The sequence below is a fragment of the Marmota marmota genome, unplaced genomic scaffold, assembly GCF_001458135.2.
Source record: "Marmota marmota marmota unplaced genomic scaffold, marMar, whole genome shotgun sequence".
Lineage (NCBI taxonomy): Eukaryota > Metazoa > Chordata > Mammalia > Rodentia > Sciuridae > Marmota > Marmota marmota.
The window spans coordinates 1,179,037-1,204,873 of record NW_026000254.1 but is presented as its reverse complement, the minus strand read 5'-3'; the positions used below and the strand labels follow the sequence as shown (position 1 = coordinate 1,204,873).

The following is a 25,837-nucleotide window of genomic DNA, read 5'->3' as shown; positions in this document are numbered from 1 at the left end:
GATGCCTCCTTCCTCTAACAATTTACTTAACACTCTTTCAGTTTGTTTTTTACTAATTTCTGATCCCGTATTTCTACTATAATACAACCTAACAAGATGACGCCAAACAAAACCGAGACAGAATGCAATAAAAAGGGAACAACAAAAAGTCATTATAGCCTTTCTGTCCTCCTGACATGTGCATCTGTTCCTCAGACGTAAATAGTTTTTCCTCAGATGTGAGCGGTTTTTCTTCCGTCTCACTCATCTCCAGGGACAGGCAACTTAAAACAAAAGTGAAGCAAAACAAAAGTGGAATCTTAAAATGGCTACCCATCCTCTCGCCCTGCCCTCAGGGGCGAGCAGTTTGCCTTATCACTTACCCTCATTCGCTCCCGTGGGAGCCACCAAATGCCAAAGTCTGGCTGGGCACAATCAGGAGCCACTTGTCAAAAGAAACTAACTTTATTTTTAGAACCACACCTTTGGCTGTGGCTCTCAACATTCCACATGGTGTTTTTGTTTGTTTGCTTGCTTTGGGATTGGAGATTGGATCCAGAGGCAATTTGCCACTGAACTGCATCCCAGCCCTTTTTAAATTTTTGTTTTAATTTTGAGACAGAGCCTTGCTAAGTTGCTGAAGCTGGCTTTGAACTTGTAATCCTCCTGCCTCAGCCTCTCTAAGAACCTAGTCACTGAGTTTACAGGCATGTGCCACTGTGTCCAGCTCCGTGTGGTTCTATCTTACGGTTCTATTTATTTCCTGAAGTTTGCTCATTTTTTTCAGAGAAATTACGATTTCTATCGAGGCTCCTTTTTGATGGCTGCTTAAAATCCTTTTTAGTTAAGTCCAACATCTGATTCATCTTGGTATTAGTGTGAGTGGATTGTCTTTTCTCATTTGAGTTGTGATTTTTTTTTTTCTGGTGTGACTTTTTAATTGTATCCCGGACATTTTGGATATTATATTTGAAGGATCTTGATCATATTGCAATCTTCTATTTTAGCTTTATCTATTTATGCTTCATTTTGTGGGTCTAGTTTAGTCCTCACTGGCTCTTTGCTGATACTACCTTCAGAAGTAAATTATCTGTCTGTCCTGTCGGAGGTTGTTAGATGGGAACAGTGGATGTTGATGCTTTTTACTCTATATTTCTGTTGAAGCTACTAGGGCATGGAAATACTTATGTGGCCATTGCCTACTGTTGAGAAGGAGGCCAGGCGTTGCAGAGTCTGCATGGCTTTCTGCCACTGGGTAGAGGGTAAGAACCTAATGCCCTGGATCACCTTCTTTAGAGAAGTGTCAGAAGATGCCTGGCTTGTATCTTTTCTTTCTGCTTGGTGAAACACCAGAAGTTTCCTAGGTCTGGGAGGCTCTGTGCTGTTGCTTGGTGGGCTGGCAGATGCTGACTCTTTATCACTGTCTGCTGCTAAGAGCCAGGAAATAGCAGGTCTGCTGATACTGGTACCCTTTGCATGTATGGGAACCCATACCTGTTCCTGCCCAGTATTGGGTGGAGAATATATCCCAATCTGCCTTGGTTCCCTTCTTGCCATTCTGTAGGAAGATCAACCCTGCAACTGTTGGTAGTTGTTAGCCTTGGCAGGTTGGACTGCTGCTCACATGGGCAGATTAAGTTCATTGTTGTTATTTTGTGTGAGGGGAGTGGTGAGTCAAGAGTGCTGCGTCAGTGTGTATATCAGGCCCGCTTGGCCATCTTTTATTGTAACCATTGTTGTATTGCTGATATGTCCTGCTGCGAGTGTGTGGGCTGTCTGGTGGCTAGGTTGCTGCTGCTATAGAAAGATCATGCTAATTGCTGCCACCAGATGTGAGGTGGGATAGTGCATCTGTATTCTGCTTTTGCCACTATAGTGGGCAGATAAGACCTATTGTTGACCTGGTGTGGTTTGGCATGTGGCATTCTACTGTTGCTACTGCCATGGGCAGATTAGATCCTCTGCTACCAGCAGAAGTAGGGTGTTATATGGTTCTGGCTGCCTGGGTTCTGCTGCATTTCCTATGTCTTTATTCATTATGAACATATTTTTCTTTATTTCCATGAATTGCTTTAAAGTTCTTCTCTACTTATTCTGTCCAGGTCATTTTAGGGATTAATCGTAATTAAGTATGGGTCTTATTTTTCTTGTTCTTCATATTTGTAATGACTTTATGTTTTATTCCAAGCATTGTGAATGATATAGATACTCTGGATCATGTTATATTCTTCTAGTGAATATCTATATTTTTGTTTGTAGATAGTTTACTTGACCAAACTCCAAACTTTGTTTTCCCCCATAAATGGACAGTAGTTCTACTATTTGTTCAGTTCTTTTAGCTTTAGTTGGGCTCTTTGGTGTTTCTCTGTGACATGCCTGGTTCTGGGGTTTCACAAAGATTTAGGTAGCATTTATATGCATAATTTGGGACCCTTACAGATATTTTTCCTTTCACTTTCCTTTTGCTGTGGTATTATTAAACTAATTTTTATTTCTTCAGTCTTATAAGAATGTGGGTTTTCTCCTTTATTTTAACTTGACCATCAGGTTAAAAGCCATAAAACTAAACCCACTTCTTTTCTTACAAGTATTCCTTTCTACTAGTTTCTGTCTGCTTCTGATTGCTCTCCCATATGTCCAGGTAGTTGGGTTTTGTTTTTTATACCGGACCAGCACTTTTAGTTGATATCTATGGGAGAGTTGGTCTTATGGAACCATTGCAGAAGTTGAACTTCTCTAATTTTAATCATTGCAAAATATCATCTTTGATCTTCTTGATATAACCATTACAAGACTATCAACAAACTCTGAAGCATTGATAATAAAGTGGTAAGTGAATTTCTGATTTTTCTTATGTGAAGAAAGGAGGATATTCAACCTTTTCAAAGATGATCCTGTGCTTATAGTTTGTATCTGTGACCCCAATAAAACTAAAAATTCTTTGGGAACTAAACCTGTACTGGTTCCTTTTTAGTTGGCATTGTTGTCTAATCAAACATCCATTTAGATGGTTTCATTTTCAACTGTTGGAGAGAAATCTTAAGTCTGAGGATTCTGTATGAAAATACATATCTACTCAGTACATTATTTGACTATCACTTTGATTCTCTACTGTAATATTTACATTGTATTTTGTTTAAAATATTTTTCTAGTTATTTTAATTATGTAAGTTATTTGTTAATCTATTTTCCTGATAAAAATTTAAAAGAATGAAGGGAAGCTTCATTTGACCCTATGTCCTTGTCCCTTTTGTTATCATTTTGATATATACCCTTCTAGATCTTTTTCACTATAGTTAGATACATAGACATATAGAGCATATATAGTACTGTTTTGTGGTTAGCTTTTTGTCTTTAGGAATATAAAAGAGTTCCTACTATTTGTGTCTCTCTGTATTTTATTTAATTCATGTATGAGTTCACATGGAGATATACTTGATTTTATTTAGTTGCCCCGTAGTATTCATTGTAAGACTGCACTACCTTTTATTTAGATATTCTTTTTACTGTTGGACATTTTGCTGTTTCCACTATTTTACTTTGAGATGTTTCTCATAAAACTTTATAACTCAGTGTTGAAAGCCATTGAAGATACTTGTATATGACTATTATAATATGGTGGTGGCCAAATGGTGATTTTCTAATTCTCTTTTATTTGGGTTAGAATGTTCTCTTCCTCCCATTTTTGAAAACTTAATTCTGTGGATTTACATTTATTCTATGTATTCTAATTCATTACCATTATTTATTTACTTATTTTTGTGGTACTAGGGATTGAACTCAGGGATACTTATCACTGACCTACATTCCCAGCCCATTTTTTAAAAAAATCGAGATAGGCTCTCACTGAATTGCCCAGGATGGCCTCAGACTTGGAATCTTCCTGCCTCAGCTATTGGAGTAGCTGGGTTTACAAGTGTGCACCATTGTACTGGGTTTATTATTTGTTTGATATATAATTTATCATCAGATTTGGCTAGTAGGGTCCTTTTAAGGTGAGTCCTGTGCCATTCTGACATGTTCCTATCATTTTTTGAACTTACCTTTGTACAACAAGATATTTTAGATCTCTACTGTTCTTCCCTGATGTATCTCAGAAGAGATGACATTTAATTTCTAAGTACAGGAGTTGGGAGAGTCCAAGTTGCCAGAGGCAAGAGTCATAGTTATGCAAGCATTTAGCAAGTTTCTTTCACTCTTTGACCAAGTATTGATTGAAAGGAATGTACCTAAAACTATCCAAATGATGCAGGATGCTTAAGATGAGATCATGTGCATTTAGGGTAGTATGGCCATAGACAAGAATGCAGGATGCTTTCAGGAAAATTATTACAAGCAAGAGTACTCTCTGATGGATTAGGCTATAAAGGGAAGGGTGGGAAGATTCAACCAGTTATTATGAAAGTTTGATCTAAAGGTCGTCCAGAATCTGGAGTCATCAAAATAATTCTATACAATGATTCTTTCTTTCTTTCTTTCTTTCTTTCTTTCTTTCTTTCTTTCTTTCTTTCTTTCTTTCTTTCTTTCTTTCTTTCTTTCTTTCTTTTTCTTCTTCTTCTTCTTCTTATTATTATTATTATTATTATTATTATTATCATCATTATTTTGTACTGGGGGTTGAACCCAGTGGCACAGTACACTAGCTATATATCCCCAGTCCTTTTCACTTTTTAATTTTGAGACAGAGTCTTGGTAAGTTGCTGAGAGTCTTATTAAGTAAGTTGCTGAAACTGACTTCAAATGTGCTATCCTCTTACCTCAGCCTCCCAAATTACTGAGATTACAGGCACACAGCAAAGATTATTTCCTTCTTCTTCTTTTTCTTTTTTGTGGTGCTAGAGGTTCAGTTCAGGACCTTGTGCAGTCTAGCCAAGTGCTGTGCCACTGAACTACATCCCTAATCCTGGATTCTTTCTTTCTTTTTAAAATTAATTTATTTTAATTAGGTATATATGACAGCAGAATGCATTTTGATTGTACACAATTGCAGCACAACTTTTCATTTCTCTGGTTGTACACAATGTAGCATTGCACCATATGTGCAGTCATAAATGTACCTAGGGGAATAATGTTCATCTCATTTCACCATCTTTCCTGCCCCCATACCCCCTCCCCACCGCCCTCTTCTTTGTCTCATCAACGTTCCTCCATTCCTTCCATTCTCCCCCCACCCCCATTATGGATCAGCATCCACATGTCAGAGAGAACATTTGGCCTTTGGTCTTTTGGGGATTGCCTTACTTCACTTAGCATAATATTCTCCAACTCCATCCATTTACCTGTGAATGCCATAGTTTTATTCTCTTTTAATGCTGAGTAATATTCCACTGTGTGTATATACCACATTTTCTTTATCCATTCATCTATTGAAGGGCATCTAGGTTGGTTCCACAATAGTTTAGCTATTGTGAATTGTGCTGCTGTAAACATTGATATGGCTGTATCCTGTAGTATGCTGATTTAAAGTCCTTTGGATATAGACCAAGGAGTGGGATAGCTGGGTCAAATGGTGGTTCCATTCCAAGTTTTCTAAGGAATCTCCATACTGCTTTCCATTATTGGCTGCATCAATTTGCAGTCCCACCAGCAATGTATGAGTGTGCCTTTTCTCCCACATCCTTGCCAACATTTATTGTCTATATTCTTTTTAATTTTTTTTAGTTGTAGATGAACACAATACCTTTATTTATTTACTTATTTTTATGTCACATATGCTAGGCAAGTGCTCTACTACTGAGCTTCAACCCCATTCCTTATTGTCTGAATTCTTGATAACAGCCATTCTGACTAGAGTGAGATGAAATCTTAGAGTTGTTTATTTTTTATTTTTTAAAATTTATTTACTTATTCTAATTTGTTATACATCACAGCAGAATGCATTTCAATTCATAGTACACATATAAAACAGTTTTTTTTTTAAAAAATTAGATGTATATAGACACAATCCCTCTATTTATTCATTCCCATGTGTGCTGAGAATTGAACCCAGTGTCTCACACATAAAGCACAATTTTTCATATCTCTGGTTGTATACAAGGTAGAGTCACAACATTCGCTTCTTTATACATGTACTTAGGGTAATGATGTCCATGTCATTTCACCATCTTTTTTACCCCCGTTTCCCCTCCCTTTCCCTCCCTCCCCATTTGCCCTATCTAAAGTTCCTCCATTCCTCCCATGCTCTCCTGCCCAGAATCCCATTAAGGATCAGCATCCACATATCGGAGAAAACATTTGGCCTTTGGTTTTTTGGGATTGGCTTACTTCACTTAGCATGATACTCTCCAGCTCCACCCATTTACCTGCAAATAACATGACCCTAACCCCAACCCTAACCCTAATTACTCTTTTAATACTGAGTAATATTCCACTGTGTATATATACCACATTTTCTTTATTCATTCATCTGTAGGGCATCTAGGTTGGTTCCACAATTTAGCTATTGTGAATTGGGCTGCTATACACATTGATGTGGCTGCATCACTGTAGTATGCTGTTTTTAAGTCCTTTGGGTATAAACCGAGGAGTGGGAAAACTGGGTCAAATGATGGTTTCATTCTAACTTTTCCAAGGAATCTCCATACTGCTTTCCATGTTAGTTTTCAATCCCACCAGCAATGTATGAGTGTGCCTTTCCCCCCACGTCCTCACCAACACTTATTGTTTGTATTCTTTTTTTAAAAAATTATTTTTTAGTTGTAGTTGGACACAATATCTTTATTTATTTATTTTTATGTGGTGCTGAGGATTGAACCCAGGGCCTTGCATGCTCTAGGTGAGTGCTCTACCACTGAGCCACAATCCCAGCCTCTGTTTGTGTTCTTAATAGCTGCTGTTCTGATTGGAGTGAGATGAAATCTTAGAGTAGCTTTGATTTGCATTTCTATAATTGCTAGAGATATTGAACATTTTTTCATGCATTTTTTGATTGATTGTATATCATCTTCTGAGAAGTATCTGTTCAGTTCCTTGGCCTGTTTATTAATTGGGTTATTTGTTTCTTTAGTGTTAATATTTTTGAGTTCTTTATATATCCTGGAGATTAGTAATCTGTCTGACATGTGTGTGGCAAAAATGTTCTTTCAAAATGTAGGCTCTCTCTTTACCTCATTGATTGTTTCTTTTGCTGAGAAGCTTTTTAGTTTGAGTCCATCACATTTATTAATTCTCGATTTTATTTCTTGCATTTTAGGAGTCTTATTAAGGAAGTCATGGCCTAATCCGACATGATGAAGATTTGTGCCTACTTTTTCCTCTATTAGGTGCAGGGTCTCAGGTCTAATGCCTAGGTTCTTGATCCACTTTGATTTGAGTTTTGTGCATGGTGAAAGATAGGGATTTATTTTTATTTTGCTGCATATGGATTTCCAGTTTTCCCAGTGCCATTTGTTGAAGAGGCTATCTTTTCTCCAATGTATGTTTTTGGTGCCTTTGTGTAGTATGAGGTAACTGCATTTATGTGGTTTTGTCTCTGTGTCTTCTGTTTTGTACCACTGTTCTACTTCTCTATTTTGGTGCTAATGTCATGCTGTTTTTGTTACTATAGCTTTGTAGTATAGTTTAAGGTCTGGTACTGTGATGCCTCCTACTTCACTCTCCTTGCTAAGGATTGCTTTGGCTATTTTGGGTCTCTTAGTTTTCTAAATGAATTTCAAGATTGCTTTTTCTATTTGTATAAGGAAGGACATTGGGATTTAATTGGAATCACATTGAATTTGTATAGCACTGTGGGTAGTATGGCCATTTTGACAATATTAATTCTGCCCATCCAGGAGCGTGGAAGATCTTTCTATCTTCTAAAGTCTTCTTTCATTTATTTCTTTAGTGTTCTGTAGTTTTCATTGTAGAAGTCTTTCACCTCTTTTGTTGATTCCCAAGAAGCTTATTTTTTTTTTTTTTTGAGGCTGTTGTGGATGGGATAGTTTTCCTAATTTCTCTTTCGGAGGATTCATCACTGATGTATAGAAATGCATTTGATTTATCAGTATTGGTTTTATATCCTGCTACTTTGCTGAATTCATTAATTAATTCTAGGAGTTTTTTGGCTCCTCTAAGTATAGAATTGTGTTGTCAGCTTTCTTATTTAGAAATGGTGATGTCCTTGGAAGGTATGTAGACTGAAATAAATGACTATTGAAATGAGGTCATGTGAAGGGTCCCATGCAACTGAAAGTCTGAAATCTCTTGTCAGTAAATAATTTTCATATCTTTATTTTATAGTAAACTAATAATATATAAAATAGATAAGTAGATCTATGGGGAGGATTAGCCTTAGTATAGAAGCCCAGGCAAAATAATATGGAACAAATCAGATTAGGTGGGTAAGTGGTGTTGTGGAAATTCCCTTCTTGTTGCTTTTAGAATTTTTTTTAGTGAAATAAAAGTAAAGTCATCAAGGAAGCATGAAGTTGGGTAAGGCCATGTTCATTAAAAGTTTAATGACAGAAGAGAAGATATAAAATAGTTGTCTAGAAGAATGGTAGAAAAATAAATGGACAAAGGAAGTATAGTGAGGTTGCCAGCAGCAATAAAGACCCTCTTGAAGTTCTGAGAATTGATGTTTTTTGTTGAGTTTGGTGCTTCTGTTTTTTTGACGCTTAGGTGTTTCTCAAGGGTTTCATCATTCTTGGTTTTCTTTTCTATTTAAGGATCCTGTTCACTTGTCTGATTTATTTAAATGACCTGCCTTGCTCAGGTCATTGTACAGGAAGGTCAGATTGTAAAGAAAGCTTATTTACTTAGTAGTCATCTGTAGATTTACCCCTACTGCTAGGCTTTGACTTCAGTTTTGGGGTAAACATTGCCATTTACTACTTAGCACAACAGGGGTTGGAGGTGGATAGGATTGCCTGGCCTAACTACTCTAATTCACGTTCCCATTTAATCTCTCATATTATTTCCCCAAGGTCACACAGTCTTCTGGTATTCATTGAATAGATTTGAAGCATCCCCAAATTACTTCTAAGTATGCAGTAATTTTTTCATATATATGTTTGTGAAGTTTTGGTTTCCATAGATTTTTATGTCCCTATGGACTTGATCTATTCTTTTCTTTTTGTGTGTGTTTGGAGGTGGGTTGGGATTGAACCCAGAGACCCCTTACCACTGATCCACAACCCCAGACCCCTTTATTATATGTTTTATTTAGAGATACGGTCTTGCTGAGTTGCTCAGGGCCTCCCTAAATTACTGAAGCTGGCTTTGAACTCATGATCTTCCTGACTCAGCCTCCTGAGCTGGTAGGATTACAGATGTGTGCTACTGTGCCCAGCTTAGTTTCCATTTTTTTCAGGTGTCCCTTACCATTTATGGCCTGTAGATGGTATTCTTCTTAATATTTCTTGGAAGTTGTGACTTTATTGTAGTTTTTTTTTTTTCTTTTGTTAGTGCTGGGCATTAAACCCAGGGCCTTGTACATTCTAGTTTTTAAAATAATTATAATTTCTCTTGCTTTTTGAAGAGTATTGGGTGGCTGATAGGACAGATGCATATGTTCATTGTTACCATACTGATTTTAGTCTCTTAGAGTTGTTTTAACGGCATGAATGTGACTTAACATTATCAGAGAAAGATAACTATTTTCTTGTTGTTGTTGTTACATACATTTATCATTTACAACTAAGAGCCAGGGTTTCATTCAGGTTTTTAATTTTAATTTTTCATACAATGCTGGAGATCAAGCCCAGGGCCTTTTGCATGCTAAGCAAGTATTTTACCACTGAACTACATCCCCAGCCCATTGATACTTTGAAAAGCTCAGACAGATAATCACTATTAATATTAGCCAGATTTCAGAGTTTGAATACATAAGGGTCAATAATATGTTGTATATTTTAATTATTTCCACAGTTTACAAATTAGCATATCTGAATTGTGCATTTGTGAGATCACACTAGAAGTTGTAGTTTTTACTAGCACTTTCTATTTTACTACTGTTTCATAACTAAACGGAATTATTTATTTATTTTATTGGTCCATTAAAGTTATGTGTAATAGATGATTTCATTTTGGGAAAATCATACATACATGGAATTTGATTTACTCCATTTCAGTCCATGGTATCTCCTCCCCTTTTCCTTCTCTCCCTCTATTCTTCCTGTATTTTACTGGTCTTTCTTTTCCTGTCTTAATCCCTCCTTCCCTCTTTCCTTCCCTCCCTCCCCCAGGATTGAACCTAGAGGCATTTTGCCCCTGAGCCACATACCCAGCCCTTTTTATTTTTTATTTTGAGACAGGGTCTCACTAGGGGCTTTGCTAAATTGCTGAGGCTTGTCTGGAATGTTTCATCTTCCCGCCTCAGCTTCCAGAGTTGCTGGGATTATAGGCAGATAATTATTTTTGATTAGTGCTTTGTAGATGGATATAAAGAGGGAATTCACTGTGGCATATTTATACATGCACATAGTGTAATATTGTCAATTTCTTCCTCTCTTCTGTCCCTCGTCTCTACCTCTTGATCTCTTTCTTCTATACCACTCATCTTCACTGTAATTTTTATGACATCTGATCCCCACCATTCCCCTTATTTTGCTCTAACTTCTGTATATGAGAGACGACATTCAACCTGTGACTTATTCTGAGTCTGGCTTATTTCATTTAGCATGATAGTCTCCAGTTCCATCCATTTACCAACATATGCTGTAATTTCATTCTTTATGGCTGAGTAAAACGCCATTGCATATTTTCTTAATCCATTCATCTATCAATGGGCATCTGAGCTGGTTCCATAACTTGCCTATTGTGAGTTGTTCTGCTGTAAACATTGATGTAACTGTATCACTGTAGTGTGCTGTGAATCATTTATTTTTCAGTATTGATTTTTTTTTCTCTTTTGGGTGCTGAGTCTTGTGCATTCTACCACTGAGCTAAATCCATAACCCCCAACACTAGTTTGTTAATCAGTGATTTAATATCTTTACACTTCAAGCTTGATCATTTGAATTCTAGCCATAGTATGTTTTAGACTCATAAAGACAGGTACTGTAGATATTAGTGCATTTAATATATTTGCTTTGTCTGTGATCATAGTTCTGTTCCTCTAGTGTATTCAAGACAGTATAGAAACTATATGAATACACTCTCGTGATATGTATAATGCTATTGTTAGTTTGCCAAAGATCAGACATGTTCAATTTGTTCAGAAACATCTATGGGCCTACTATGAGTGAAAATGATTAAAATAATCTCCAACTTTGTTTTGGTAAAGATTATTTTTATATATCTTGTAACCAATTTTTGAGGCATTCTAGGGGAATTCATAGTTAGGGAGTTGACATTTTGGGGGGACCTACTGTTTATTAAGCTATATAATCTCATTTAAACTTTCTTATAACTTTTTCTATAAATAGCTAATTCTATTAAATGAAAATATTTGTATAAATGGTGAAAATTAAGGTTATATCTGACTTTTCTATAAAGGGATTCTGGTTTCTAGGGACTTAGGCCATTTATGTAAAAATGCTGTTTATCACAGTATTGTATTTATGTGAAATTCCATTATTCTAATTGAATGGAAATTGGTCTAAATGTAGGTGTGTTTGCTGAATATTGTCAAAACATGTTCCTAAAAGGCATATAATGTTTATGTCTTTCATAATGTTGAAATTGGCACTGTAAAGGACATTACTCATTTGGATTGATATCCAGTGATGATATTCAGCTTTCTCTGCTAAAAGATTATAGATGTTGAAAGGGGAACCTTTCAGTTTGATCTCCTTTTCCAAGAAGGAACCAGCTTCTTAAATAGCAGCATAGTTGAAATCCTCAATTTGGGATTGGTAGAATTAGTTTAAAAGTATCTATATATTTCCATTATAAAGTATTTGAACAAAAGACAAACTATTGTTTTGGGAGGACAACAGTCAGGAAAGCTTTTAAAAATATTTTTATCATACTGACCATGTTATATTCTCAATTTTATGTATATGTTCAATTTTGAAACCAACATTCTAACAATTTTTGCTTAGTATTGATATCTGGTTTTAGTATATACCACCAGTTTTTCTACCATGACTTCCTTATTCTATTTTTTTTTTCATACTGGGAGTTGAACCCAGGGGTACTTAACCATTATTTAGAGACAGGGTGTCACTGAGTTACCTAGGGACTCCCTATGTTGCTGAGGCTAGTTTTGAACTTGAGATCCTCCTGCCTCTGCCTCTCCAGCTTCTGGGATTACAGGCATGCACCACAACACCTGGCTGACTTCCTTATTCTTTTTTTTTTTTTTCATATTTGAGATTTTATCAGCTGTATTGAGAATTCGTACACAGACATTTCATTTTGTACACAATTCTTTTCTTTTTAAAGAGAGAGAGAATTTTTAATATTTATTTTTTAGTTATTGGCGGACACAACATCTTTGTTTGTATGTGGTGCTGAGGATCGAACCCGGGCCGCGCGCATGCCAGGCGAGCGCGCTACCACTTGAGCCACATCCCCAGCCCTGTACACAATTCTTAACACATGTGCTGTAAATCTACAAAGCCTTATACTGTTGATTCTTTTTCAGTTATTCCAGTGACTTTCTAACTTTGAATTTGGAGGCAAATTTTTCTTAATAAAATATCAAGTATAAGTATCTTTGAGTGTTGTTGTTACTTAGGTCCCCCTAATTCAAAACTTTGTCACACATACTACATACTCAAATTTACCATCTTTCACAGCACATCAGTAATATTAGGAAAACTACACTTCCATGACCAAAGATGTTACAGAATACATACAATTTTGACAGTAATGATCCAGTAGTGGTCTTTTTTTAAAATTTATATATGACAGCAGAATGCATTACAATTTGTATTACACATATAGAACATAATTTTTCATATCTCTGGTTGTATACAAAGTATATTCACACCAATTCGTGTCTTCATACCTGTACTTTGGATAATAATGATTGTCACATTCTACCATCATTAATAAACTCATGCCCCCTCCCTTCCCCTCCAACCCCTCTGCCCTATCTAGAGTTCGTCTATTCCTCCCATGCTCCCTCTCCCTATCCCACTATATTTTTTGCCTTCTTAATCCCTATCCCACTATTAATCAGCCTCCTATATCAAAGAAAACATTCGGCATTTGGTTTTTTGGGATTGACTAACTTCACTTAGCATTATCATCTCTAACTCAGATTTTATTCTCTTTTATTGCTGAGTAATATTCCATTGTGTATATATGTCACATTTTTTAATCCATTCATCTACTGAAGGACATCTTGGTTGGTTCCACAGTTTAGCTATTGTGAATTGTGCTGCTATAAACATTGATGTGGCTGTGTCCCTGTAGTATGCTGTTTTTAAGTCCTTTGGGTATAGACCTAGGAGAGGGATAGCTGGGTCAAATGGTGGTTACATTCCCAATTTTCCAAGAAATCTCCATACTGCTTTCCATATTGGGTGCATCAATTTGCAGTCCCACCAGCAGTATATGAGTGTACCTTTTCCCCCACATCCTCACCAACACATATTGTTGTTTATTTTCATAATAGCTGCCATTCTGACTAGAGTGAGATCTTAGATCTTAGATCTTAGAGTGGTTTTGATTTGCATTTCTCTAATTGCTAGTGATGATGAACATTTTTTCATATAGTTGTTGATTGATTGTCTATCATCTTCTGAAAAGTGTCTGTTCAGGTCCTTGGCCCATTTATTGATTTGGTTATTTGTTTTTTTGGTGCTTAGCTTTTTGAGTTCCTTATATACCGTAGAGATTAGTGCTCTATCTGATGTGTGAGGGGTAAGATTTGCTCCCAAGATGTAGGCTCTCTATTCACCTCACAGATTATTTCTTTTGCTGAGAAGAAACTTTTTAGTTTGAGTCCATCCCATGTATTGATTCTTGATTTTAATTGTTGTGCCACAGGAATCTTATTAAGGAAGTTGGGGCCTATTCCCACATGATGGAGATTAGGGCCTACTTTTTCTTCTATTTGATGCAACGTCTCTGTTTTTATTCCTAAGTCCTTGATCCATTTTGAGTTGTTTTGTGCATGGTGAGAGATAGGGGTTTAATTTCATTTTGTTGCATATGGATTTCCCATTTTCCCAGCATCATTTGTTGAAGAGGCTATCTTTTCTTCAATGCATGTTCTTGGCACCTTTGTCTAATAGAAGATAATTGTAGTTTTGTGGGTTAGTCTCTGCGTCCTCTATTCTGTACCATTGGTCTACCAGTCTGTTTTGATGCCAGTACCATGCTATTTTTGTTACTATTGCTCTGTAGCATAGTCGATAAGTTCTGGTATAGTGATGGCATCTGCTTCACTCTTCCTGCTAAAGGATTGCTTTAGCTATTCTGGGTCTCTTATTTTTCCAGATGAATTTCATGATTGCTTGTTATATTTCTATGAGGAATGTCATTGGAATTTTGTTTGGTCTTTAGAAAACAATTCAACTAAAAAACACAGGAATAGAAGTAATTTAAAATATTCAAGACATTAAATGGAAGACCAATGACTCCAAACGGCCGTTTAATATTCTTTGTATTATCGCATTTTAAACTAATCCCCCACCTATGTATGGAATGTTAAGTGGACACCCAAGATAATCCAAGCCTCCCATAATTTAATATCCCACTATTTTCTGATTATATCCCAAAATAAACAAACAGCAAATGATTTCACTTAAAAAATCATTTATACTTAAAAAATGGGACGAGGTGGGATTCCCTCCTTTTTAAAAATGTTTTTTGAGCTACTGAAATTTTTGCATTTACAAAATAGTTGATAAAAATATTCCTCTGGGCTGTACAACAAGGGAAAAGGGACCATTGATAAGACATGGTGTATGATTAATCAATCTTGACTTCTTTCTCTTCTGCTTCATCAGAGGCTGGACTCTCTTCGTTTTTCGTTTCTCCGTTTTCTGCAGGTAAATCTTCTTTAGTTTCTTGGTTACCACTTCAGCCTGTTTTTCCTTTGCTCCTCTTTTCCCTTTTGTTTGAACTTTTTTGTCTGAAGATTTATCCTTACCCACTGCCTTCCTTAACTTCGTGTCTGCCTTGTGAGGAGCAGGTTTGTCCTCCTCTGGGCCTTTGGCCAAGCTGACCTTCCTCTTGGGCATCCTGGGGGCTCATGGGAGCCTTCTGAAACTGCGCTGCCTGGCTGCTGCTGCTGCTCCTACCACCTGAGCTGCTGCCTGACTTCCTTATTCTTGATCCTTCTATGGTGTCAAACGCCCCTGTAGTTTGGAGAATGCCTTTGTAATTTTTCAAGGTTACTTGGGTATGCAATTTTTGATTCTTTGGGTACTTGAAACTGATTTTTCATTTACATTCACAAATGAAAAATAACTTGGCTGGGTACAAAAAAATTATAACCTTTTCTTTCCTTCTGCACATTTGTTATTTTTGTCTTCTTCTAGTTAGATCTTAAGTCCAAGGCCAGTTTGATGTTTTTTTCCCTTTCCCCTCTTATGTGCTTATAGATAGTATTTTTTTTTTCTTTTTTGTACTTGGTATTGAACCCAGGGATGATTTTTGCCACTGAATTACATCTCCAGGCCTTTTGATTTTTTTGTTTTGTTTTAATTTTTTATTAAAATGCTTAGGATGCAGATTGACTTTCTTTTGTAAATGAATGTTTTACTTTTCCTGAAGTAGGACATATATGCTTTCTGATAAAACAGAATGAAAGATCTCCGCTCACGGAGTTTGTGTATAAGGCTCTGCTCTGAGCTGAAATCCTCACAGTAGCTTTTTAAACTATCATTATAAAGCCCATTTAATATTGAGACAGTGTCTCATTAAGTTGCTTAGAATCTCACCAAGTTGCTGAGTCTGGCCTCCAAATTGTGATCTTGCTGCCTCAGTCTCCTGAATCTCTGGGATTACAGGTGTGTGCCACCATGCCCAATTTAGGTGATATTCTTTATTTTTATAAGTGAAATATTTGGTGTACAGGTTTGTATGTCTTATTGTAGGTCTTTTATTTCCTTATATGAAAATAGCTTTTAAAAATAAATTTTCCAGCTAGGCACGGTGATACATGCCTGCAATCCCAGGGGCTCCAGAGGCTGAGGCAGGAGGATCACAAGTTCAAATCCAGCCTTAACAAAAGCAAGGTGTTAAGCAACTCAGTGAGACCCTGTCTGTAAATAAAATACAAAATAGGGCTGGGGATGTGGCTCAATGGACAAGTGCCCCTGTGTTCAATTCCCTGTAATCAATCAATAAATAAATGAATGAACGAACGAATAAACAAATAAATTTCCCCCCTCAAATACTTTATTTTAACATGCATAAAATATTAAGAAAGTTGAAGTTATCTATTTTTCTGTTTCTCAAAAATAAAACCCTTGCCAATGCAGTGGCACATGCCTATAATCACAGTGCCTTGGGAGGCTGAGGCAGGAGGATCATGAGTTCAAAGCCATCCTCAGCAAAAGCAAGGTGCTAAGCAACTCAGTGAGACCCTGTTTCTAAATAAAATACAAAATAGGGCTGGGGATGTGTTTCAGGGGTCGAGTGCCCCTGAGATCAATATCCAGTACCAAAAATAAATAAATAAACGCCCTTAAAGTTGTCCAGGTAGTTTTCTTCATGTCTATATTTATATCTAAACATATAGATATAAACATAGATAGATAATAGATGAACACAATACCTTTATTTTATTTATTTATTTTCTATGTAATGCTGAGGATTGAATCCAGTGCCTCACATGTTTTATGCAAGCTCTCTGCCACTGAGCTACAGTTCTAGCACTGTCCAGTTATTTTTCTATGTAAACATGTACATGAGCCCAGTTGTTAGTGTTTTATAAGAATTCGATCATATCAGTTTTTAAAAACATTCTTTTTATGGAGATAAATAGGATATATATACATCAATGCACTCTAATTGTAAATATACAACTTGATGAGTTTTTACATGTGTATCCTATTTTTTTTTTTTTAAATAAATATTTATTTATTTTTTTAGTTATCGGCAGACACAACATCTTTGTTGGTATGTGGTGCTGAGGATCGAACCCGGGCCGCACGCATGCCAGGCGAGCGCGCTACCACTTGAGCCACATCCCCAGCCCACATGTGTATCCTATTTTGTTGCATAACTGTCATAGATTTTAATACCTTTTCCCCCCCAAAATGTGGGATGCAACCATCATGTGAAGCTTGTTTTTTTTTTTTTAAATTGTGCCAGTATTGCTTAAAATCACTTATTGCTAAACTGTCTTTGGTGAAAGATTAAGATGCATGGAATACTTGTGAATATAAACTAATATGGTGGTGATGATTATGTGGTGAAATATGGTGTCTTCATGAAATGCAAATGAATATGGAGAACACTTCCAGCACCCAAAAAGATAAACTGAGTTTTATCTACATTTTTGCATATATCAGTAGTTTTCCTCATTTCTGAGTTGTTCCATTGTAGAATATATCATAATTCAGTTATATGTTTTCCTATTATTTTACATTAGGTTTAGTTCTGATTTGTTCCTCTTATAGATAAAGCTGTTGTGAGTTTTCCTGTATATTTTCTGATGAACATAGGTACTCCTTTCTCTTAGGTTTATACCTAATTGTGGGATTGCTGAGTCATAGGATAAGGACACATGTATCTATGTAAGATAATGCTGAATCGTTTTTCAAAGCAGTTGTATGTGAATATTCACATTAGCAATATATGAGACTTTCAGTTACTCCACATCCATATCAATATTTATATTGTCATTCTTTTACATTTTAGCTGATAGTATATATTGTGGTTTTTAACCCACATCTCCCTGATTAGTAGTGATGTTGAACAGCTGCTAACATAATTATTAGAGATTCATATACTTTTTTGTATCATGTCTATTCAAGACTTCCTTTTTATTTGGTTATCTTTTTAGGTTTTAAGTCTCTTTTCAATCCTGAATAGTTCTTAAGCCTTTCTTTGTATTTCTTTTCTTTTTTGAGTGTGTGCATGCACGCATGCATGTTTTGGAATTTGAACCTCGGGCCTCTTGTGGCTAGGCGTGTACTCTACTAAGCTACTTCCCCAGAAACTCTTTGTTTCTCTTGTCAGTGTTGAAAAGCAGAGGCCAGGTGTTTCTTTGTTTCTGTAGAATGGCTCTCATCTTGGGTCTGTCTGGAGACTTTTTTCATTATTAAATTTAGAGCATACATTTTTAGCATGAATACCATGTAAATAATGTTGTATTCTTTTCAGTGTATTATATCAGGAGAAATGTCAGTGTATCCCAGTATTGCTGCGTTTAACTTTTATTATGTGGCTCACGTAGGTCTGGTCAGTCTTTTTTATTATGAAGTTGCCATTTCTTCTTTTAGAGTTTTATAAGTTATTTGGGGGCAGTATTTCGAGATCATGTAAATCTTCCTTTCCTCATCAAACTTTCACTCAGTAGTTTCAGCATCCATTTATTATTTTCTAACCCTGTCATTCTTCTTTATATTAATTAGTGGCCCTTTTCCTTCATTTATTTATCTCATTATGCAATGTTATTTTGTTACTAGGTCACAATATACTATTACTGTTTATTTGGATAGTTAAAATGACCCATATTTGGGGGGTATATCCAATGTGTCCCTTAATGTCCTTTTGTCATTTCTTCATCATTCTTTGAGCATTCATTAAATTCTAAGATATTCCAGGCTCATTTTCTACTTTGCCTGCCCCAGACCAGGATTTAAGTTATATCTCTATGGAGCTCTGATTCCTTTTAGTGGGTAATGTAATTTAGAAGAAAAACCTTGGAAAGCCAGACATGCCTGTAATCCCAGCAGCTCAGGAGGCTGGGGCAGAAGGATCATGAGTTCAAAGCCAGCCCCAGCAACAGCGAGGCACTAAGCAACTCGGTAAGACCCTGTCTCTAAATAAAATACAAAATACGGTTGGGGATGTGGCTCAGTGTTTAAGTGCCACTGAGTTCAATCCTTGGTACCAAAAAATAAAAAATAAAAAAAAAATCTTGGTATTGGGTATGTTAGCTCTACTTGCCAGTCATTATTCTAGGGTTCTAAGCAAACAGGACAGGAAATGTGTGCAAGTGGGTATGTGTGTATGTGTACATGTGCATGCATGTACATATATACACAGCTTCATACTTATAACTTATCTTTATGTTCCAGAAGATGATTTTTGGGGGGAATAGATCTAATATTTATTAATTTACTTTTCATTCTAAGTAGTTATATATGACAGCAGAATGCATTTTGATTCATTGTACACAGTTGCAGCACAACTTTTCTTTTCTCTGATTTTACATAATCATCATAGCATCACACCATATGTGCAGTCATACATGTACCTAGGGTAATGATTTCTATCTCACTCCACCATCTTTCCTGTCCCCATGTCCCCTCCCCACCCCCCTTTGTCTAATCAGTGTTTCTCCATTTTTCTCGTGGCCGCCGCCCCCATTATGGATCAGCATCCACTTATCAGAGAGAACATTCAGCCGTTGGTGTTTTGGGATTGGCTTACTTCGCTTAGCAGGTTATTCTCCAACTCTATCCATTTACCTGCAAATGCCATAATTTATTCTCTTTTAATGCTGAGTAGTATTCCATTGTGTAAATATACCAGTTTCTTTATCCATTCACCTACTGAAGGGCATATAGGTTGCTTCCACAGTTTAGCTATTTTGAATTTAGCTGCTATAAAATAGCTGGGTCAAATGATGGTTCCATTCAAAGTTTTCTAAGGGATCTCCATAATGCTTTCCAGAATGGTTGCACCAATTTGTAGTCCCACCAGCAATGTATGAATGTGCCTTTTCCCCCACATCCTCGCCAACACTTATTGTTCTTTGTGTTCTTGATTACTGCCATTCTGAATGCATGAGATGAAATGTTAGGGTAGTTTTGATTTGCATTTCTCCAATTACTAGAGATATTGAACATTTTTTCATATAGTTGTTGATCACTTCTATATCTTTTTCTGACAAATGATGATTTTTTTGTCATTTATCTCCAGTGTAAATCCAACATCTCCACTTGATTGTACAATGCCATTTCAAAATTAGTGTTTTCCAAATCAAATACTTTTTTTTCCATTTCCTACCACTGGATATCTGCTCTTTCCATGTCATCCCCATCTGAAGAAATGACAACTCTTTATTTCCTGTTGCTCAAGCCATGTATCTATAGTTATGTTCTGTTCTTTTTCTCTCATAATCCCCTTCAAACCATCAAGAAGTCTTTTCATTTTTATATTAACAGTATATCTTTAGCCTACCTTCTCACATTTCCACCATTTCTTTGTTGGTGTGGTCCATCTCTTACTTGAATAATTCCAGGAGCCTCCCAATTGTTCTTCTTTCTGCCTTTGGTCCTTTATAGCATCTTTCTCATTATATGAAGCAGAATGGTCCTTTTAAAATGTCTCAGCTCTATGCAAAACCATCTCATGCAAAAAAAAAAAAAGTTTCAATGTTGTACCTAATTACCTGTAAAGCTCTATCAAATCTAGACTACCCTGCCCAACCCTCTGACTTTATAAAGATTTTCTTTTGACTTCCATCATCCTCTTTAGCAATGTTTAAATCCTTTTTACAGATTTAAAGATTGAAGACAAGGAGATGTGTATTTTCTTTGTATTAGTAGGGATTGCTCTGTTGTCATTATTCTGTACTGAGATAGGGTATACTTTTATCTCCGTAATGATTTATCTAATGCTGTGAAATAATCACATATATTAAAGACTATGATCTCCAACATTCATAAGTACCCCAATTTTTCCTTTTGATATCCTTCCCACTTTGGCTTTATATGAAAGAGCTTTACCCTCCAGAATGCCAAATGGCTCTGTCAGTCCTCTCCTTTTCCATCTATAATCCTCATTGTCCTGCCTTTTTTTCTGTACTGGGAATTCAACCCAGAGCCTTGCACATGCTATGTAAGCATTCTATCACTGAGCTGCACCCCAGCCTTGTCTTTAAATTTTATTTTGAGACCTAGTTTCAATAAATTCATAAATAAATGAATCTACCTCTCTTCAAACTTGTGATCCTCCTCTTTCACTCTGCTAAGCAGCTGGGATGTGCCACTGTACTTAGCCAACACCTGTCATTAAAACAAAACAACCAAAAAATTTTAATTGTTCTTTCAAATATCTGTTAAAAGCTTGGAGGGCTAAGACAGTACTAGTTCCTGATCAATTTGCTAGTTGGTACAGATTTTTGGGTTAATCAAGTGGGGGCAAATATTAGGGTTAAAGTATGAACTTCAACTCTCTGTACAGTTAGGTTCTCCTTAATCTAGTTCTTATAAGCCTCAAAATTAATGAAACATCTTCCTAACTTCTTTTAATTTTTTAAAAAATCTTTTGGTCTTTGTGGCACTGATATGTTTTTATCTTTTTGGAGAAAAACTTGGTGTTAATTTAATAACGTGGGTGTTATTGTGTGAGTTACTTCTAAGGAACTGTGCTTTGGAACAGTTATTTTTAAAAATATTTTTAGTTGTAGGTGGACACAATACCTTTATTTATTTATCTTTATGTGGTGCTGAGGATCGAACCCAGGGCCTCACACATGTCAGGTGAGCACTCTACCACTGAGCCACAACCACATCCCCTGGAACAGTTATTTTTTAGGGTAAATTTCATTATTTAAGATGTTAGCTTTACCAAGAATGGGGCTTAGATACTCCATAACTTTATAGATGGATTCTATATAAATACAAAAATATGGAAATTGGACATCATTTACAGTGATAATTTAACTCAATTAAATTAACAAACATTCTCCTGCGAAGAAGATATATACCATGTATATATAAAACAGAGTAGTCTAGATACATATTGACTTTAGTCCGTTTGTATTAGACCTGAGTTTGAACTCTAGCTCTTGAATTATTCAGTGCATGATTTGAGGAAAGTTATTTAATCTCTCTCATGTTTGATTCTTTTCATTTGTAAAATGAAATTGAAAACTATCTTTTATTTGCAACTTAAATTTGAAATGTGTAATAATAAAATGGATTGCTTGATAGTGAATTGCTTGATAATGAACTTATAGTAAAATGCTATGGACTGTGATTGATGTATATATGGGCTTTCGGTGTACAAGTCATTGAACTTTTCTGGAATTATGTTAGAAAAACTCCTACCTTCTAGGGGTTTGAGGATTAGATAAGCTAAAATGTGAAAAGTTCCTGGCATGTAATAAATGCTCAATAAATAAGGGGTGCTAAAATGTACTGAAAGGGAGTGCCAGTAATACCATGAGGCAGTTTGTAAAATGTTTAAAAGTATCTCCCAGTTTTACTGTTGTCCTTCACTCCAGAATAGCTAAATAAGAATCTCTGGGATGTTGTCCATGTGCTTAGCTTTTCTTCTTCTCCTCTTTCCTTTCTGTTCTCCTTTTCTTCTTCACTGGTTATTTTCTAAAGTGCAGGTGGGACTGAGATCTACTGATGGAGGGAGAGGAGGCTTGGTGAATGTGTAAAAGAGAAAGAACCAGTTTGCACCTAGTAGAGGGCCTCTGTGAGGTAGATAAATTATCTTTGTATTAGGTATTCCTTGGAATCATTTATTGATTCTTCTTTTGCTTATAGTAGCTTGGGGCAGAAAAATCTTCAAGCAAGTTTATGAAAAGTATCTTAAGTGCCAAGATAGAAAGAAGAGAGTGGTGTGGCCCATAGAAATCCAGACCTGCTTTTGCTTCTCATTTTAGCCTTGTCCTCATTCTGCAGGAGAATATCCAGGGATGCGTTGGGTTTATTGGACGTTGCTAGCAGGTTATCAAGGTCTCAGATATCCAGCTATCAAAGTTTCATTAGGAAAAGGGATTGGTATTCGGACTTACATTTGGACTTCAAGTTGGGGGATGGAGGGAAGGATGAAGACTGTGTACCATTTTGTGCCTTCCTCTCCCCTCTAATGTAGTCAACCCATATTAAGGGATTGTTTCTTTCCTGGATATATTAGACTAGCTTCAAATTATACATTAAATAATTAGCTCTTTAACATAATCACTGTTTAGAAATTGAGAGTAAATACCTTAGCAAGTAGATATTTTTGTACATATAAGATTCAACAAAATGTATCCAAATTGACAAATGTTTGTATTTAAAAAATTTCACCTAGGCACTGTGGGATACAGCTGTAATCCCAGATACTCAGGAGACAGGCAATAGGATTGCAAGTTCAAGGCAACCTTGGAAATTTAGCAAGACCTGTCTCAATAAGTAAAAAAAAAAAAAGGCTAGGGATGTTGCTCAGTAGCAGCCTGTTAAATCCCCAATACCACAAAACAAACAACAACAACAAAAAAGAAACTTCATAAGAATGAGGGTGAGTCCCAAAAAGATGGAACAGTAACACGGTGTCCTAATGCATAAGTCCAGAGGCAAAGCTTGTGTTTTAAGAGAAACAAAATATAGTTACTATGACAATTATTTGGAATTATATTTAATTATATTTTATGACCACTTATAGTCATTAATAGGATTATTAATGTTGCTTTGTGTTAGTCCTCAGAATCATGGGATTTTGGCTTATCTGTCTTTTTATCTGATAGCTTCAAATTAAGTTCTATTATAATATTTATAATACTTCTAAAATTACTGTTTACTAATAGGTGCTGAGTCATTTTTGTAGATGTCTTTTCTTTTTTTTTTATATTCAATGGTATGTTTTACTGTTACATAGAACATTTAATCAAGTGGAACACTGTGATGTCTGTCATTTAATGACAGGATGCCATACATGAGTGTTAACATATAAACAAATATTCAGTTATAAGAACATATTGTATACATTAGGTAAATATAGGTTAAAAATGCACTGTAAACTGGGCATGATGGTCCATGCTTGTAATCCAAGCAAATTGGGAAGCTGAGTAGTTTCAGAAGTTTAAATTCAGCCTCAGCAACTTAGTGTGGTTTCAAACGACTTAGAAAGACGAGTCTCAAATTTCAAAAAAGAGGGAGAGGGCTTAGAAATGTGACTCAGTGTTTTAAAATCCCTAAATTTAAGCTGCAATAAAAAAATAAAGTTTAAAATATTACAATTCAGTGTTAAACATCAAAAAATAGATTTCTTATAATTGTTTTCTCCAGTATTCAAAAGTGAAAATAGTTAGTAATCTTTGATTTAGAAAAAAATTTATATGCTTTCAAAGATGAGGTTTCTACACTATGCATGTATGATATTTAAGATTGATATTTCTACAAATAACTGGATAATGTTTAATAAATTTAAGCAAAAGTTAAAGACAGTGATTCATTTTCTATATTTAAATGAGTTCTGTCTTTTACTGATCCTCATACACATCAAGGTGTAATGTATAGTTAATGACTTTACATTTGTCAAGGTATTTATTGTAAATGTTTTGTTGTTATATAAGGCATACATTTTCGACAAAATCTGTTCAATGTTCACTACTGGTATGAGTTTTCAGATGTTTGATGAATTTAAAATTTGAATAAGTTTTGGAAATATTATTTAACTTCTTAGGGTTTCTGGGAACAATGAATTCTCCAAAAATCAGTAGTGTTTAAGAAACATGTGGATTTGAAAAGTTTTTTTTTTTTTTTTCCCCATTTGTATTCTCTCTAACCAGTATGTATCCTCACGTGCTGAGTATTGGTGAATAAATTTTGGAGGCATTGTCACATTGTCAGTTTTCACATTTCAAAAATTTATCTCTGCTATGATTATTGTGGTGAGAATTAAATGTTGACCCATTCTCAATGGTCTCATTTGTAGAGCTTCTCTCCAGTGTGTTTTCTCTGATGTCTAGTAATGTATGATATATAATTTAAAATGTTTCTACATTCTCTACAATTGTAGGTCTTCTTTCCAGAATAAATAGCCTAGTGGTGAAAAGGTTTTGATTTCTTATTAAAAGCTTTGCTACATTGTTTCTATTTGTAGGGGTTCTTTTCTGTATAAATTCTGTTGTTAATAAGGTTTAATTCTTCTTTAAAAGTATTATAACTTTATTCACATTTTTGAGGCTTTCTCACCAGGGGACTTCTACTGTGGTGAATATAGTTTTATTTTTGATTAAAATCTTTGGCACATCCTTCACATTTGTAGGGCTATTCTCCAGTGTGAGTTCTGCTGTGGTGAATAAGGCCTGTTTTTCTACTAAAAGCATTGCCACATTCCTTACATTTGTAGGGCTTATCTCCAGTGTGAGTTCTTTTGTGCCAAATAAGGGTTGATATTTGAGTAAAAACTTTGTCAAATACTTTGCATTTGTAGGGCTTCTCCTCAGTGTGAGTTCTCCTGTGACAAATAAGGCCTGTTTTTCGAACGAAAGCTTTGCCACATTCTTTACAGTTGTAGGGATTCTCTGCAGTGTGAGTTCTTCTGTAGCAAATAAGGATTTGTATTTGAGCAAAAACTTTGTCATATACTTTACATTTGTAGGGCTTCTCTCCAGTGTGAGTTCGGCTGTGGCAAATAAGGCCTGTTTTTCTACTAAAAACTTTGCCACATTCTTTACATTTGTAGGGCTTTTCTCCGGTGTGAATTCTTTTTTGCTAAATGAGCTTTGATTTTTTACTAAATACTTTACGATATTTTTCAAATTTCTAGGACTTCTTTCCGGAGTAAATCCTGCTTTGCATAATATAGATTGATTTTTTTCTTTAAAAACGTTATCACATTCTCCAGTGTGTGTTCTTCTTTAGTAAATATGATCTTTTTTTTAAAAAAAAAAAAGCTTTGCCACATTTTTTATATTTGTAGGGCTTCTCTCCAGTATAAATTCTCTGGTTGTGAACAAAGCCTGATTTTTGATATGATTTGTGGTGTTTTCTCTCACTTGTAGTTTTCCATATTTTCTTTTGTTGTAAACGGTCAAGATAACAATTTCTATATTTCCACTTATAATTTTGTGAAATATATGTTTTATACCCTTCTCTGGTGAATATTCTTGGGTATGATAAGGAGTCAT

The 25,837-nt window shown here is 35.6% G+C and overlaps 1 protein-coding gene and 1 pseudogene across 1 annotated transcript in view; one reads left to right on the top strand and one right to left on the bottom strand.

Moving 5' to 3' along the window:
- Wnk3 (WNK lysine deficient protein kinase 3) overlaps nucleotides 1-25,837 on the top strand; it is a 116,837-nt gene that overhangs the window by 31,178 nt on the left and 59,822 nt on the right. The window lies entirely within an intron of this gene.
- Nucleotides 14,770-15,041, bottom strand: LOC125614247 (annotated as a pseudogene).